Below are 16,462 nucleotides of genomic sequence, written 5' to 3'. Positions count from 1 at the left end.
ACCTAACGTAGGATGGTCCAAAAGGGTTGGTTATGGTCCTAATGATTTAAAGGTACTTTAGTAATTAACCAAGGTCAATTAATTAATTAAATTAGAAACTTAATCAATTAATAAGAAATCAAAATCATGGTCTTAGCCAAAAACCTTAGAAAATTTCCAAATTTGGCTGAGTAAAATGTTCTCCTATTTTTAGTCAATTTAGGAGGGGCATTTTTGTAATTAGATAATTGATTTATTTAATTAACTTAATTAGCCTAAGTTTCATTACTCACAGTTCTAACACTTAGACTTACGTCCAATCACTATTAAACCTACGACTCAAAACATTAAGCAAACGTACGAAAAACAGAAAATTCTCCTTAGGTAATTTCAAGGTGATCGTTCAAGGTTTTCGTGCAAAGGTCAAGGTGATCTTCGTAGATTCAATTCTACAGTAAGGTATGGGTTTTATCTGTTAGTTTCCTTTCCCAAAGAGGATTTTCAAACGTTTTGAATTCAAGAGATCTAAAACTAGGGTCGTTCTCAAATAAATTTTTGAACGTTCATCTCCCTAGTAAATTCTATTTTCGTCTTCGAGTAGTATGTATAATGCAAAATATCAACCATGTTGTTGGTATGTGGTGCTAACTAATCATAATTTGTAGATTTTTATGATTTAATAATGTGGAATGAAACCTATAGGTTATATCCGTATGATTTATTCCAAATTCTGTTTGAGAAAATGAAATTATTACAAGTCATTTATAAAATTAAGTTATTTTTGAAAAGAGTGAAGTTTTTGACTTTACCCTTTGTGTTTACAGTAGATATGTTATAAACATTATGAATGAAATTTTACAAGAAAAAACAAGATGTTAATCAAAGCTAACTAATGAATCTTCAATGCCAAATAAAATTTTTAGCTTGGCCAATATAACACTGAATTGTTCTTATAAGCCAATTAAATGTGAAAACATGGCTTGCTTAAAAATGAAGGTTTAGATACTATATTATGCTAAAGTTTTGATTATTCCAATTGTGTTCGAGAACATCAAATTTTTATAAGTCGTTTATTAAATTCAATTTAATGTTTAAAGGGATGAACATTTCGGTTACTAATTGTGTTTTACAATAGATGTGTTTGCAATTGTTTGGAATGCAATGTTGTCACGATGAAATAAGAATGAGAATCAAAACTAGTTAATGAATCTTCCATGCCATATTAACTTATTACCTTAGCCAAACTAAGCATTGAATTTTTTCATAAGGTAATCAATGGTTAAAAGTTTGTTTGTTTAACATGATAGATTATTATAATGTATTGATGAAGTAATTGGCATTGCTAGTGATAATGTTATGACAGGTATGTAGTGAAATTGTGATTTATGAAAAAAAATTGTCTAGGAAAACAATGTCTAACCATATTACTTCCAAATCATGTAAAGTCATACCAATCTCTACATCAATAAACTCATAACATATGGTATGACAATCAATGACACAAGTCCCAACATACTCTATCCACACAAACTTGTGAATGTAATAGCATTGAATAAGTAGTTATAACTTTCATGAAGAAATGTACAAAACTACCCATAAACATTGAACAAGTTAAGGAGAGCAATGAAATACCTGAAATCTCAAATTATGAAATTGACCTAATATAGAGTGTTAAAAGAAGTGAGACAGTCAAAATTACACTTAGTCGATTATGTCAAAAAACACTCACATAAAAGGATGCTAGGTTCTGTCAGACAAGTATCACTTTAACCATGATGATAATGTAAGACTTAAGTTCATTTTCATCAAGTAACGAAAGGGATGACCAATCATCCATAGAGTTAAGCAAACCTTATAACTAGAAGAAAGATTCCATAATGTTTGAGTCAAATCTAAGAGATAATAAAGTAAAATAGATCTCAGCTTACCACTGATACACTAGCAATGAGCTTGTGCTAGAACATGCAAGCCTCTTGAGACGAGATCACCAACTAGGTGGACCAGGGTCTTCGTGTGTCTCGTAGTCTTCGAACTACGTTATCCATCATAAGGGAACTAGCTAGTAGATACCTCTACCTAAGAATGCTACGCAGTTTGATTTAACTTTGGCTGGCGATTCCACTTCTTTTCAGTGTTGGGAACACACCAAATTTTATGTTTAGCTCACGTGATTTATGTCAGTTAAATCTCAAGAAAGTATTCGGTTCACTTCAGTCGTGTACCCCTCTTTTTTTTGTGGAGAAGACATTGACTTTGTCTCACCTTAGCCGGTGAACCCCCCTTTTCGGTGTGGGGTAGATACTTGACTTGTTTCACCTTAATTGGTGAACCATCCCTTTTCGGTTTTGGGGAGACACTGGATTTCATGTTAGATTGCATGATCTACTTCCGTTTATGTAAAAAAATTCTTTAAAGAAAGTACGAAAGAATGAAAGTAGAATGTTCACTTTAAACAACATATCAAAGAAGTAGAAATGTAAGTTAAAAGTGAGCTAAGTAAGTAAGAGCTTAAGAATGTCAATCACCAGTGTTTGATAAGAATGAAGTCTTTACAACTTAGTGGCTTATGCCAATATTGGAGTATGAATATATGCCTCAAATAATATATTTTAGGTTAACAAACAATTAATGGGCATAGACAATAAAGAATGCTTATAAATACATTCATGCCAATTTTAATATGAATGGAAAATATAACTTGCCAGTAAGGTAGCCAAATCATTTCCTTAGTCTTTTGGATTACTTACTCAATTCAGTGTAGGTATGGATCGATAACGAATCATTGCACTTGTAAGTAAAATATAATATAAAAGGAGATCCTTTAACTACACAACAGAAAGAAGAAAAATCCTGAAAAATAAACTAAGGCTGGAGGGAAGAGCCCTCGGCCTAAGGGAGAAAATTTCATATGTTTTGTTTAAGTTGTTCTAAAATTATGTTTATGATCCAAGGTCTTATGTTCATATAGAAAATGAGTTGAATAACTTAATTTCATGACGACATGTCATATTAATAGCATGAATCAGAAATAACGATTTAAGAAAGTAAAGTGACTTACCTTTCCAGAAACGACATGTTGCTTTAGGAAGAGCTTTCCTTGATCATGAATAGTCCTTATGTGTTTATATGAATTCACCCATACTTATTAAAAATGTATAATAACCCCATATATTGTTACTGTTTTTATCGGTGCACGTTCGTGAGATGATTGAAGATTCGACGAAGAATTATGGATTAGCAATCTCCACACTTTGGTAGGTCCTCTTGAATTCGAGGATGCTACACTTTATTATTCGAGATTTAGTAAAATAGACATAGCTGGTGGATGTAGTCCCTAGTGTTTCATTTCAAACAATTGTTCAAGCAATTGTGATAAGGCCGATTGGAAAACTATCATTAATATTATGATTTCTTCATTTTTGTTCTCCAATATGTTAATAGATGGTTGTTCCGTTTTAGCTATTAGTTTATAACTCTTATGCAGAAATTATATGAAGTCTAAGTACACTTAATTAAGTTTAAAAAATTTAATTTTTCCGCAATTTTAATTGTATGATTGTGATAAAAGCTAACAAAAGGCTTGTCTGCGACCTCTAAGAGGTTAACAACGCTTGTTGCATTTGGATTCAAGAATCAAGGTGTGACACAAGTAAGGGAGGGATCCAATTATGTCAGCAATAGTCTAATCAATTGCTGATTTGAACCTCTTCAAAACATCAACCAGACACACACTACTTTTTGCACATTCGAATCCGCTGCAATTATTATCAGTAAAGTGTCGTTGCTACCCAATAACACATACCTCAAATTGGATGGTATATCCTTAACCTCTAATTTTGATACTCCTCAATAGATAGCCTCGTGGGTGGAGATTCGCGATGCTTCACATCTAACTCCAATCTTTTTGGTTTGGAGCGATATTCATTTCGTTAAAGTTCCACAACCAAAGACCCATACTATTCAATACGATCACTTTAAGGATTCATATCAATGCCGCTAGTGCCTAGACACCTAGGCATTGTTCGATTTGTACCTAAGACATACTGTCAACCTAATAGGACATAGAAGATACCGTTTGGATCTTACCACTCTTCGTTATGGACCTAAAAATGTTGAATGTTGCTTCTTTATTTTTCAACCTATAATTCATCTGCCCTTTATCCATATCAACCAAGCACAACCGGTGTCAAGGAACGTCCTCCGAATAATAATAGGAACCTTAAAGTCCACCTCACTATTAAGAATCACAAAATCTGCCTGAAATATAAATGACTACACTTTCACGAGAACATCAGGGAGTATCCAATATCCCAATGGGGATCTTCACTATTCGATCGGTCATCAGTAACCGCTTTGCAGTAGGCTGGGTCACCCAAACCTTATTTTTTATAAATTGAAAGAGGCATGAGGTTTATGCTTGCACCTCGATCACATAGTTCTTTAGCAAAGATTAATAATCCGGTGGTACTTGGAATAGTGAAAGCTCCCACATCTTCTTTTTTCTGCACAAGATACCTTGTGGCAATAACACTAAAATGTTGCATTCAGTCATCATCCTCAAAACATACCGATCTCTTCTTTGAAACCATATGCTTCATAAATTTTGCATAACGGGGCATCTGTTCAATAGCTTCTACAAAAGGGACATTACTGGAAAGTTGTTTCAACATAGTGATAAAACGCTGGAATTTACCATCCTCAATCTTCTTCACTAATCTCTGAGGTAATGGTGGTGGAGGTCTAGGAATGGGAACCACTTTCTGAGGTACCTCTGTTCCTTTCTCAATTTTTCTTACAAATTCTCCACTAGATTCCACAACCTCTTTGTCTATACTCATATCATCTTATATCACACATGACATAGGTGGATCAATAGTTTGCTTACCTCCTTGAGTAATGACTGCCATGAAATGTCTATCATATTTTGGATTCTGGATGTTATTGTTAGGAAGCCCTGTTGGCGTTGGTGTAGTGGACAATTGGGCCATTTGTAACTCAAAATGCTTAATTGATACCGCATGTGCATCTGCCTTTGGTTAAATGTTCACTTAATAACCTCTGAATTCCTTGGCGTGCTCATCACTAGCATTAAACCTCATCATTATCTTGTGTAACATATCCTCAACTCGCGCCATACTACCTGTACTATCCCTATGAGAAACTTCACGATTTTGATTAGTAACATAGGGCCAACTCTAATCATTTCTGTTATCATAGTTACCTAGTTTGAAGTTTTTGTCGCTGTTATAGTTTCAATATCGAATACACTGGCCCTCTCTGTTGTAATTACCATAGTTCCAACTTTGATTTCCTTTACCTTGACGCCATTTCTCCTAAATGGAGACTTGGGTGTTTGGTCGGAAGTCCCTCGTCTGATCATTCAATGAATAAGTATCCTTTTCATAATAGTACTCATCCGCTGTCACTGAAATTCTCTACACCTTTAGTGAACTGTTCCAATACCAACCCAAGCTCAATTTTCATTTGAGTCCTCTCCTCACAAATCTCATCTGTAGCCGATTTGTGTGTAGCTTCCACAGCAAAAATGTTTATCCCTGTCTGAATTATTAGTACTCCAAGCCTTATTGTTGCGAGTGATTTTGTCCAACTTCTCTGTAATCTCAGCATAAGTGCACTCACTATACTAACCTCTTGAAATAGTATCGATTACTGCTTTATTATTATCCTCTTGACCCCGATAGAAGTAATTATTCAAGGACTCATGATCAATGTGGTTGTTTGTGACGCCTCTCACATATTTAGTATATCTTTCCAAAGAGCTACTTAACGACTCCCTTGGTAGTGCCACAAAGTTTTTCACTCTATCCTTGTGGTTCATCTTCTTGGAAACTAGGTAATAACGAGCTAAGAACACATCCCTTAACTAATCCCAAGTATTAATAAAATTGTAGGGTAACTCAGTAAACCATATCATGGTATATCCATTCAATGATAGAGGAAACACTTTTAGCTCGATGATGTTCATATCTAAGTCTGGCCTCCCCACTTAACTCTTGCACACATACCTCAATTTTGTTATGTAATCATGTGGATCCTCAGATGGTATCCCTTCAAACAAACCCCCCACAGTGAGCATCTGCATCAAACAACTAATTACCACAAATGTGTGCCCATGGGGTAAACGAGGTAGGACAAGAAGCCCATCAAAATTAGTGATGTTGACATTGCCCCAATAGAACTCTTGAGGGCGTGGGAAGGGATGATTCATCCTCATAGAATCATCAACCTTAGTTTTCGCAACTACCTGACCGTGAGACTCAACTGGTGGTGGAGCCTGACAAATTATCTCATCACCTAGATTGACTATTTTATGTTGATTTTTCCATTCTGCATAGTGTATCGTTATTTTAAAGATCGAATGGAAAGAACGGTTTTCCTCGACTTTGTGTTCTTGGCATACACTAGAGCTAGACCTGAAAGTAAAAAGAACAAAAGAAGAGTAAAATCAGGAAAGTGTTGACTAAACTTAAATAATGTTATTAAATTTAAGATAAAATCCAAATCCCCGGCAGTGGTAACAAAATTTAATACACTCAATTAGACCTCCCTAAAGAAGTATAAGTGTTCAAATCAAATGATGAATCATAATATTATGTTGGGGTCGGTCCCACAAGGAAAATGGTTTAGAATAAACTTGAATACATATATTTAGTTAATTTCATTCCGAAAATGGGTATTTAAAGGGGGGATTTTGTGAAAAAATACATCTTTAATATATCTATGTAAAACAAGTAACAAGAGTAAAGATTTACTTTTTATCATGTTGTGAGAGAAACTAGGGTGTATGTGTTCCCCATAGGTTCATAACATCGTATTCCTAGATATAACAATTCTTCCCTACTGTTTTGCATGCAAATTGATAAGTGAAGTATCTCTAAATACTTGGTCCGGCATTTAAAGAATTTCACCACGTACCTTGATATGGCTGCGTGTGTTTAATCTACTAACCCTTACCTTTACTTTATATTATGCATCACATTCGTTGTATGACTTAGTTATTACATTGCACTAATCGAGACTATCCTTTTAGACAGTATCCCACTAAATTCATGTAGATAATTATTTTATTATTAATAACTCCTTGGTCCTTAAGTAGCGACAACGCTAGTTCTAACGCATGCACTCATTGAAAAGACTTCTAAACGAAAGAATTATCAATAAATGCAATAACGTATTTGAGAATTGTTATTAAGCTAGGTTTACATTGTTAAACACCCATGGTTCCCACAACCCTAGTTGTGGATATAGTTATCCATGCATATAAGAGCCCAATTAATAGTTGTTAAACAATAAAACATGAACAACTTGAAATAACAAGATAACACTTGAAAACTAAATCCGAAAATTTAATTATTGATAAGGTTGCAAAACTCAATCTCCAAACACAAACTAAGAACAATAATAATAATGTCTAATTCCAAAAATTGTGGTTTTAAACCCTATTTATAGAAAACATTGTTTTATATTAAAGGATTTAAAATAAGGAAAGTTGTCCAAAAATGTGGCTGTAATGGACGACCCCCACATACGTATCATCCACTGCCTCCATTAGTCCACACATAGAATTGTTTTTTGTCCTTCAGATGTCATCATCTTTGGTTCAATCGATGGGATAACAACACGGTCTGTCGATGCGTCTAAGGTTCATCCACTACCTTCAGTTTCTCCATTCTTGGAATTCTCCAACTTCTGGTAGTAAGACTATATCTGATATCATTGACGATCAACATTACGTTCCGTCAATTAATAGAAGGATCATCGATCCTCTTCATAGTCCCACACTTGGTCAGATTTCCTTGAGTTTCTACTGTGTCGTGAACTTCAATCGATGGTCACCACCAATGAACCATCTATAGAATGACGGACCATCGATGTTCTTCGTGGGTCGCTTCTGCACTATATTTCAGTTGCCTTGTATGTTTTATTTCGATGCAACTTTCCTGCAAAAGAAACATAAAGAGATGTAAAAACAACTACAAAAAAATCTCTAGACACACACAACTCTTTAGTAAAAAACATTGAAAACACCGTGAAACAATGACACATCACCTATCCAATTAAACGTAATTGAATCTACTTTCTAACTCCACTTATTTCACGTCAATCCAATTTCTGAGTAAAGAATTATGAATAGTTTAGTAAACTATACAGTTTTGTTAAAAATTACTCGACACAAAAATATTAAAAATTGATTTTTTTGTCTTTTTACCTCTAAGAAAACCATAATCGAATTTCTTAACTAATAACGGTCTAAAACCAATTAGATTTTCATTTTCACTATTAAAAATCATAATCCTTGGTCATAAACATTTCAAGAAACAGATTCTTCAAAAATCACCAGAAAATTTTTCTTTATTGTTTACCTTCAAGCTAGGGTTTCAAGACTTCTTATCAAGTTCTTCTTTAAGATTCTTAAAGGTTCTTCAAGAATATTGTTCTTCTAGGTATGTAAGTCTATCGTAGTATATGACTAGTTTTTCCTCACTCCTAACATCTACTATTAGATAAGTAAAAGAGTAATCTACAATACTTTCCCTAGATTTGAGAATTGTTGAGACAAGTTAGTTTTGTGTTGTTCAGTTCATGTTTGTTTTAAAGTTTCTATTCCTAGTTATCAAATTTCTATATTTTTATTTAGATCCTTTTTTTTATTAAACCTTACTCTTAAATTTATAATTCACATTCAAGAGAGAGTTAATAGTAATTTTGAAGAAAATATTTTAGTTCAATTGTGAATCCTTGAGATCAACTATCAGTTTGAACTATGTTTCAAGAAAATAAGTAATTAAATGACAATAATCGTATACATAATCCCATGTAGTATGTAGACCTTTGGGTGAAGTCGTTCATGCCCATAGATTATTCATGGACTCCACAAATTAAGTATCTTTAATAAGAGTAGTATCTGCAAGTTGTAAGCCTTGAATAATAACTCCTAACGTAATTGAGTTAATATTTATGATCATGGTACTATAACATGTTATCCATGGAGTAGTTGAATCTAATTGTTCATGCCCATAATTCCACTTGAACCATATAATTCGAACAATCTTGAGATGAGAAATATCTTTGAGACCTTGAGTTGACAAGTTCATGATCATAATTTTGAATGAACCCTCCATGTTGAAAATCATGAAATCATCCATAAACATGAGATCAAGAACCATGAGCCTTGAATCCATAATACAATACAATAAAATTTTATATTAAAGTGAAGAGAAATTAAGATTCAAGTCTACAAGTTAAGATCAAGTCAAAGTAAAGTCTAAAAAATTTTGAAACTTCTTTCACAAACACTATAACTTTTTCTGTAAGTGTTAAATTTCAAATTGAGTAAAGGATAAGAGTAAATATTGAAGCCATTTCTTCAAATATTATATGGGAATAAAGTATCTCCCAGAGTAAATGGTTTTTACATTTAAGATGAGAGTAAACTGATAATTCCAAAAGGGTTTAAAAATGTTTTTACATTTGAGAAAGAAATGGCAAATCAATTCCAAGATATCTTTTAAGATAAGTTTTGAGTAATTATCTCAGACCAAAGAAAGATTTTTTTAAAAAATATATGAGCTAAGTATATTTTTAGGTTTTTTATTGAGCACGGGTATGGGTATGCGAGTTCATATTAACTCAAGTCTCATATACTTTTTATATGAGAACATAAGCTAAGTTAGTGGGTCAACTAACTTATGCATTCTATATGACGACAAAGTATAGAACAGTTCTGGTTGCGTGGGAAAGACATTGTACCACCACTTAGGCTCATAGTAATGGTTGTTCATTATATAAACCCCAACAACAGTAATTGGTTGGTTCCTGAAGTTGTTCAACATTGCTTGATTGGGGGTATGAGACTTCATTCATGCATTGCACAGATAGGCTTTGAGAGGGAGCATGTTACATTTTTTCATGATGTTATGATTATGAGTTTACATCATGTTTCAAATAGTTTTGCTTTACCTTTATGTTGCACTTGTTTTAAGCTACAATATAATGAAATTATTTCATGTAAGTATTCATGAGATAAGTATGCAGATTTGAGTATTTCAAGTGGAGTATCATATCTTTCAAGTAGAATATCATATCTTTGAGTTGTATATATAATTTATTAGTTGAGTAAGTTTGATTCCTTAAGTTGAGTAAGTAAGAAATGAGGTCAGTATGTTTCCATATTTATCAAGTTTAAGCTTACATTTATGCGTAACAATTCCCTTTACATGCTTGTACATTTCACGTACTGAGCCATTTAGCTTGCATCTTCTCATGATGCTCACACAACTATTCAGGAACACCGACAGGTGCTTCACTGATACATTTGATATTTCAAGTTAGCCAAAGTGAGCCTCCTTTTTTTGGAGAATTTCATTTATTTTTCAATTTCAGTTAGGATGTAGTGGGTCTTGTCCCGACTTCCATCATTATCAAAGGCTTTTTAGATAGTTAGTATAGTTCAAAAATTTTATGTTTTAATAATTTGAATAGCCTATTTTATTGTCAGTTGAATATATTATTTTTATCCAGATTTGTTAATTTGAGTAAGAGGTTGAAAAGTTGAGTTTATTGAATTTTATTTCTTGTTTAAGATTTTGCATGCTTAAATTAATCTTCCGTTCGAAGTCAGCTAGGATGAGGGTTTGCCTGTGGACATGCAATGTTTTTTGAGTGTTGGCCAAGTCAAAGGTGTAAAATCTTTTCGTGACATATGGAACTAAGTATTCTCAAGAAGTTTTAAATGTTTTTTTACATTTAAATAGAACGGAAATTGATACTTCGAAATAGTCTTTGAGCTAGTTTTCAGAAATGAGTAAGTTCATTCATAATTAAGAAATAGGGGAAACTTTGATTTCAGAAAGAAGTACATTTTTAATCATAATGTCTAGTATCATATATTGGGAGTATAGTGAGAACCGATATGGGGGAGAGTTTGGATATCTAACAATCCCCAAAACTATGAAGTGATCATGGTTAGAAAAGGATCATACTTTTTAGATTATTCTTTTAGTGTTTTATGTATAAATTAATGGCTCCACTCAGTGAGTTAGCTCGTATACCCTGGCAGCGTGAGGTGAAGTGTTGTATCATCACTATAGCTCGTAAGTGATTTTAGTCAGATAGAGAAATTCCCACAGTAGCATTTTGTACTTTTATATTCATTAGAGATATTTGTATTTTTATATACATTACAGAGTTCTTGTTGTATCATTGAATACATACATAGTTATAATTGTATTTTTAGATACACAAAATTGAAAATCATATTTTAAAGCCTTTCATTATAGTGCATTTATTCACAACTCTTTATATTCAAATTGGTTGAGCTCAGTTAATTTAAGTCAATCCTTTGTAAGTATTTCTTTAAAACTAATTTCAAGCCTATGTTATATTTAACATTCAATTCTCATACTCTTACATTCAACGTACTGAGGAACTTGGACTATATCGTCTTATCATGTAGACTCATGTAACTAGAATAAACATCAGGAGTACCGTCTATCCTTACCAAATTAAAGAGTAAGTTCATGAGCCTCTTTACATTCCAAAGGACATTTCTTATCACTTACATTGTGTTTGATGTTTTTAAAATGATTAGGGGTCTTTTCCCGACATCCTTCTTTGTTTAAGAGGCCTCATAGATACATAGTATGACTTATTTAGTCTTATTCATTTCCATTATAAATGCTTAAGACAACAGTTCCATTTCTTCTAACATATTTCCTTTAAATTAAATTTTCGTGAGTTGTATCTCTTGTTTCTAAGTCTTCCTTTAAGTAAGTAAGCTAGACCAAGTGTCCCCTCGTGGTCAGCAATGATATTCGAGTGTCAGCCACGCCTAGGGTGTAGGCTCGAGGCGTAAAAACAATAACGAATGTTAAACTTCAAGAAATTACTATGAAAAGAATGGAGTACTTAACCTTGCACTAATACCAATATATTATTTTTATATAAACAAGATACAATTTAAGATTTGCATAACTGGTTTCATTGGTTAAAATCACGAACTTAAAGTATTGCTCCGAATCCTTTCTTTGAATCAGTACGAGACAAAGATTGCGTTTAACAAAACTAAATACTTTTTGGTTTTTTGTTATGAAGAAAGAAAAAGTGACTACCTATTTTCTCTCTTATTTTGTTTTTGCTTCTCATGATTTTGTAGGTTCCTCTCTTTTTTCTTGAGGTAAAAAATTCCTTTCTTTAAGGGAAGTGCAACAATTAAAATTAAATTGTTCCCTCCAATCCATTTTTTTATAAAGCATAAAGCTGTTTATACTTATTCTCTTACTTTCAATGAAAATAAAATGGGTCGAATTGGATTGATTCATATGGGTAATTATGACTTATTAAATTTAACCCGAATTCTAATATTATATCATGCAAGACATCATTATTCCTCAATCAAAGATGGCGTTGATAATATTGGATATATAAAATATAATTGCTAATATTAAAATTAATTATAGTACTAGTAAATATCCATATATATAATTAACTACCTGAAAGTGTCATTGCAATCAGGAGAGGATTGCAAATTATGATAATCACAATTCCATCCTTTTTAATATCCATTCTCACTAATAGAAAGTTTCTAGCCATTATATTATACAAATTCTGAACCTCAAATATAGGAAATTTTTCTTTCAACCTTTTAATAAAAATTACTTTATTATAATTCCAAATAAACAGACTAAAGAATTACTGTATTAATACTTTATCACATAATTAGTTATTTATAGGAACAGCTAGCTTGCCTTTATTTTGCTAGAAAATGGATAAATTGGTTGTTGGTTTCAAAGTTTTTGTAAAAAAAATAATAACTTATCTTTTCAAATAAAAAGTACAAAAAAATCACCACACAGTTTACAGCTACAACGTTAGTTTGCTTGGAAAGTATAAATTACTAAAATGGAATATATGTTGCATCTGCTACACCAAAATAAAATTGAAACAATTAATTAATTATAATAATTTAATTATTGTTAGCTTTTTTAGAGGCAGTTATTCGAAACAATAATCTTTTAGCATGTTTTATTTATGATGTTAAAGTCCATATCGATATTAAATCTAATGATGATTTCTTAATATTGAAAAAGTTTACAATCTTGTTAACATTCATAGTTATTACTTTCATTAAGTTTGTTTTTGTTGTGATGCTACTTGCTTTTCCTAGTACTATTAATAAGAAAAAGGATATTAGAAGTGACATATTTTCTTTTACTCTCTTCAAGATTTTTTTATTTTATCCCCCTCCAAAAACTGTTATTTTCTTTTATTGTTAAGTGGTGACTCCAATTCATATTGAGGTGGTGGTTTTACCAGTAAAATAATCTCATCTTGTTTATTGTGATATAAAATGTAAAATTATATTCATCTCGTATTTAAATTTTACATCACGATTAACAAGATGAGTACCTCAATATGGATTCGAGTCATAAATTGAAAATAATTAATTAGAGAACTAGAAGAAGAGATTTTCCTTTTTATTATTGACGTTCGAGTGTACAAAGAAGTTATCCGTTTATACAAAAAGAGCCCTGATCATAAATTTACCAACTCTAAAAGATAAATACTGTAGATAATTACAAGGTAGATTATTTATCAAAAAAGTCCTAGTTCCACCATAATATGACTACTCCTCTGAATATATAGCTTGGGTTTAGAGCTTAGTAATAGTTGAGGCCCAAGTGTATAAGCCCAAAAATGATTCAACTCAAGATAGGACCATTTCATTTTTTTCGAAAACACCCCCACAAGATGATGCCCGGAGGTCGAACGCTCTACTTGTTCAATAGTAAATGATGAACATGCCCTGCTAGAGCCTTGGTTAATTAGTAACCTAACTGAGAAGAATATGGAACAAATGATAAGGAAATCAAGCAATCAAGAAGTTTCTCACGAGCGAAATGACAATCAAGTTCAATATGCTTTATTCGTTCTTATAAAATTGGATTTTCGGTAATGTGAATTGTGCTTGAATGTAAAAATTGATAGGTACTTGAAAAAATAGAGTTGCAGATAAATATTAAAGAAGTCAGACAGACCAAAAGATCTTTCCCTCAATATGACGCATAAAACGGTATTGTGCTTCAGCTGAAGAAAGGGCAATGACTGGCTATTGTTCTATTTCCAATATATTGGACAAACCCCAAGACTCAAGAAGAAACAACTTACAGATCATCGCGATTAGAATATGCCGCCCAATTAGAGTCTCAAAAGTTTTGAATTTGGAAAATAGATTTGGAGATAAAAAAATACCTAAGCTAGGATCTTTACTTAGGTACCTTACTTTATGAGAAGTAGCTTACATGTGACCAAAAGAAGAATTTTGCATATACTAACTTAGTTTTTGGATGATATAAGCAAGGTCTAGCCTAGTATTGGTTAAAAAAATACATTTTTCCCAAAAGTCATTTGTAGAAGGTAGGATCTGTGAGGGGTTCACGGGAGGTGGAAGAAAACTTCAAGTTTGATTGAGAGGAGCAGACATATCTTGACATTCGAGACAGTGAAACTCTGTGATGAGCTCTAATGAAAATTTTCTTTGGATAATAATAAACCTGCTATTTTCTCGCACGAATTCCATTCTTAAGAAGTAATCATCTTCTCCAAAATATTTTATCTTGAATTGAAAATTCACGAAACACTCAATCTCACATATTTCCTCTATATTGTTTCCAGTAATTAATATGTAACATACAGCCAAAGAAGTGAAAATGTTTCTGCTGATCTTGAGGTAAAGAGAGTAGTCATTGACGGAATAATGAAACCCTCGCATGCTCATGAAAAAATAAAATCTATCATATCATTACTGAGAAGCTTGTTTTAACCCATAGAATGATTTACGAAGGCGAAACACATGATTGGTAGAAGAGGGTGTAAAATCTGGAGGAAATTTCATATAAACCTCTTCTTCAAGGTAACAATCGAGAAATTAATTCTTCACATCAGGTAGATAGATTTTCCTGTCCTTGCTTATAACAACTAATAAAATGCATCTGATAGTATTATTTTTCACATAAAAGGAAAGATCTCCTTATAATATATTCTTTCTCTTTGTCTATCTCCAAGAATTACTAATCCTGCCTTTAATCTCTCCAAGGAACCATCTGATCTCAACTTTTCTTTGTACACCAACTTTAAAGGAAAAGACTTTTTTCCCTGTGATAACTCAACTATGTCCCAAGTGTTGTGAGAATCTAAAGCAGCAACTCATTATCCCTAGAATTTTTCCAATGAGGATTCATTACATATTGAGAATAAAAAGAAGTCTCAGATATTTTAGAAATAGAGGCTACGAAATTCTAGTTACATGAAGTCAAAGCAGTTAAAGAAACACAATGTAAATAAAAATGGAAGATCAGAAGAAATCATAGAGTTGGATTTGCAGGAATGTAATCTGATAAATACCTTGGTTTTTGAGGAACTCTATGTGATGCACCTAGTAGATTACTCTGTTATGAACATATTACTAGTGGAAACACAGGAGACTTAATAGGAGGATACTGTGGTGCAAGAGTACAATGCGAAGTGGACTGTAAAGAATCACCGTCAGTAGAAACATGAGAGTGGTTTTTAAAAAATAACCCATCAACAACATCTGAGGTGAAAAACCACTGTGTGAATAATTTAGTCATTGGACATTTAAAGGAACGAGGAAACATATCTTCAATCAACTTAATATTTGTAGAAATAGAGGTTACATTGTATTGTAATAGAAAACTTTGTAGCCTTACTTTTTGAAGGGGTACACAAAAACTATTCCTGGAAATGCTCTCGGACCAAGTTTATCGTTACTTCAAAAGAGGGTAGAAATAAAACTAAGACATACAAAAGGTTTTGGAGATTGAAAGGTAGGAGAGGTCCCAAATAAAAATTGATAGGGAGAATTTTGTTATAGAACAGAAGATGGGAATCTGTTGATGAAATTAGTGGCAGTAAGTAAGAAATCTCCCGAAATCCTTTTAGAAGCATTTAGATGAAAAAATAGAGCTTGACATGTCTCAAAAAGGTGTCTATGTTTTTTCTAAGCCACATCATTCTGTCGTGGTGTTTCCACACAACTACTTTGATGTAAAATATACTTGGATATGAAAAGGGTTTTGGTTAATGACCTATCCTAAGTTCAAAAGCATTATATGATCTTAGAACCATAAGCTTAGTGGAAATTTTTTGCAAATTATGAAATGCACTATATATGTTTGGAGAAAAGCTCATGTACATCTTTAAAATCATCTATTTTTGTAAAAAATATATTTATCCCTTGTAGGTATGAATCTTATAAGGTCTCCAAGTGTCTGTGTGGATTAGATCAAAACATTTATTTGATCTGATAAAACTTTTGCGAAAAGGTGGTTTGATTTGTCTTGATGTAGGACAAATCGAACAAGGTACATCCATTTTATCATTATGATTGAAGTTCAATTTTCTATGTGTTTTACTGCATGAACTGTCAAATTCCCTAACCTAT

This window comes from Solanum lycopersicum, chromosome 11 (assembly GCF_036512215.1).
Source record: "Solanum lycopersicum chromosome 11, SLM_r2.1".
NCBI lineage: Eukaryota > Viridiplantae > Streptophyta > Magnoliopsida > Solanales > Solanaceae > Solanum > Solanum lycopersicum.
This window is presented reverse-complemented; position numbering follows the sequence as displayed.